We start from the raw sequence: 3,365 nt of genomic DNA on the forward strand, positions 1-3,365 counted from the left end.
TCAATGCTATTTGGGGTTATTTATTAAACAAAAGCTATTATCAATTAGTGATTTATGTTGCGGTAGGAACGATCTCTAGTGCCTCATCTACACGTGTATACATTTTCAAGTCGATCTTTGCAACGGTGTGGACGGTCTCGAGCCTCAAGGCCCCACATTTGAATTTTATGTACTGGATAAAAGAAATGAGTACAAACAACTTATTTGTTGAAAGAAGGTTTTTCTGATTTTGCATTATTTTGCGTTTTTAAAAATTATACTGCAAGAAATTTAGATAAGAACAATTTAGTGATGAAGAAATTTTTTCTTGAGATTAGCATCGTTAATCTTATAAAAAAATTTAATTAAAAAATGTTTTGATCAGGTTCAAGCATTTTTCAATAAAAAAGTTTGTTTTCGATGTAATTTTTTTAAAATTAGGAACTTGATGCTAAGTTTAGAAAATAATGTTGCTGAATTAATTATGAATATCCGAATTAAAAAGTGTGACATCGAAAAAATATGTTCGTCGACAGACGCTCCAATAATGCATTTGTTTATTGAAATTGTTTTAAAAAATCACAAGATTAATCAACAAATTAAACATTTATCCAAAATTATCATAAGTTCCTCTTTAAAGAAAATGAGATACAAAAAATTCGGTCGAAAAATATCCGACTTTTGCATTTTTTAATTAAATTAATTTATTATATAAACAATTATAATCTCAAAAGTTAATTGCTTCATTATTGTATTGTTTTTATTCAAATTTCCTGCGGCAAAACGTTAAAAAACGTAAAATTATTAAAAATCGTAAAAAGCAATCTTTCCAGAAATAATTTTCTTATGTTTTTTGTTTTGTTTATTATATAATATTAGAATATCTTTATCTAATGATAAGATAGGCACTTCAGGTTTCAATCGTGTACACAACTACGAATATTGCCGACATGTCGTGAACATTGCAGTTAGAGCATTGCATTAGAATTATAGTCGTTGTCTCTATTGATATTATTAGGGTGCTTCAAGATCTCGATTGTTTCTCTATGTTTCCTTGGAAAACTATCTCGTGTTTTTGCGATGACGGTTGTTTTGTCAAATAAAACGTTATGTCCTATTGCGTGAAATGTTTTAGCCTGTCTTTACTCTCATGTTTCTTTATTCGTTTGCTCACAGATGTCCCGGTTTCGCCAATATATATTTTGCCACAATAATAAGGGATTTTATATACTCCTGGATCACTAAAAGGTGTCTTTTTGCCTTTAGGGTTGTTTAGAAGTTGTCCTGTTTTCGCGGGTGGTTTAAATATGGTTTGTATGTTATGTTTGTTGAGAATTCTTCCTATTTGTTCTGTGACACTTTGGATAAAGAGTAGGACGGTGGTTGTTTTTCTCTTTTTCTGTTTCTTCAGTACGTTGTGTTGACGTGTTTTTTGGATTATTTTCTTATGGCTTCATCAATTTGTTTGACTAAGTAAATGTTCTGTATTAGAATTTGTTTAAAGTTTTGTAATTCCTTTCGTAAGTTATCTTTATCTGCTATGGAGACAGGTCTGTATACAAGGGAGTTGATGACTGATTGTTTTTGAGATGGGGGTTGGTGAGAGGAGACCTGTACTAGTATGTATCTGTTTGTATGTGTGGTTTTTTTCTAAACTTCGTGTCCTAATGTATTATTAGATCTTTTCCAAACTAGTACGTCCAAGAAAGGCGATTTTCCGTTTTGTTCAACTTCCAGATGACAAAAGTGTCATCAACGTAACGGAAGCAAAATTCCGGTATAAGCTTGGATTGATTGAAGATTTTGGTTTCTGGACGTTCCTTAAATATGTTGGTATTACAGGCGAGATTGAAGATCCCATTGATGCTCCTGAGGTTTGTTCATAGAATTGGTTGTTGAACGAAAAGTAAGTATTATTAAGACAGTGCTCTATCAAAGGTATGAGCTCGGAGAGGAAGCTTGCAAAGTATTTAATAATATCAATTGCATAAGAGAGTAGTACTTTCGCAAAGAGAGATATTACGTCGAAACTCACCATGATGCCTTGGAGTTGAATGTGAATTCTGTTTTATCTTTTTGATAAGTTCAAAAGAGTTTTAGACGTGAGTGACAGAGCTTCGTGTGAAAGGATTCATTTCATCTGCGAGGAAGCGTAATATCTTGTAAGTTGGTGAGTTTATTGCGCAGAGGATCGGCCTAAGTGGAATGCTAAATGTTTTTTTGTTGAGTAAAAATATCTTTAATCCTTTGGGATTGGTAAAATGATATGCGGTCCAATGTAGATCAAGTGTCCAATCTAAGATTGTTTGACAAGAAAAGGTGAAGTTTTAATAGTTTTTTAGAGTTAGTGTGCAAGAAAAATTTGGTAGGTTGTATTGTTTCTTTTAAGAGAAGCCAACATATTGATTTGGATTTCAATGTTCCCCAACGGTTTTTATTGTAAGAATTCTAAGACATTGATTTTATCAATGCTCCGTTTCAAAAAAGCTAAAGATGATATTAGCTTACCTTGAGAACTGTTGAGCTTACTAAAGGTATTAGTTTTATTAAGAAAACTCTCCCCGTAGAGTAATTAATAATTAATATAAACTTGAAACTAAGGTATCAGGTTATGTTTTTCTTATGTATACTCTCTATAATGCCTGTGAGGCAGCACAGAAGTAATAATGAATGAAGAAAACTATAATAGCCAAATCATGGACCTTCTAACTGACGATACATACAAAAACCTAAAAAGTACACCACAAAAACAATAGTCAGTGAAACAAAAACCCTTCTAAAAGACACTAAACTTGACAGCGAAACAATATCTAAATGAATACCGGCTAATCCCATCTCTTTAAGATTTTATGGACTACCAAAAATCCACAAAAACAACATTCCACTCAGGCCGATCGTCAGCGCAATAAACTCACCAACTTACAAGCTAGCATGCTGCCTTGCGAATGAACTGAATACTTTTACAGGAAACTCTATCACTCGCGTCCAAAACTCTTTTGACTTTATCAAAAAGATACAACCGATTCACATGCAACCCCAAGACATCATAGTGAGTTTCGACTTTATATGTCTCTTTACGAAAGTAACAATCTCCGATACAATTGATATTATTACATCTTTTGAAAAATTCCCCTCCGAGCTTATACCTTTGATAGAGCACTGTCTCAATAATTCTGACTTTTCTTTTAACAACCAATTCAGTGAACAAACCTCAGAAGCGGCAAAGGCATCTCCAATCTTACCTGTAATTGCCAACATATTTATGGAACATCTAGAAACCAAAATCTTCAATTACAGTCTGTCAAGTTAAAGCGTGGGTGGCTTTACTCGCAGTCGGTAAGGTGTATCGACATGATTTTGGTGTCAAAATATTAAGAAGAGCTCCC

The sequence above is a fragment of the Belonocnema kinseyi genome, chromosome 1 (genome assembly GCF_010883055.1).
Source record: "Belonocnema kinseyi isolate 2016_QV_RU_SX_M_011 chromosome 1, B_treatae_v1, whole genome shotgun sequence".
In the NCBI taxonomy this organism is placed as follows: domain Eukaryota; kingdom Metazoa; phylum Arthropoda; class Insecta; order Hymenoptera; family Cynipidae; genus Belonocnema; species Belonocnema kinseyi.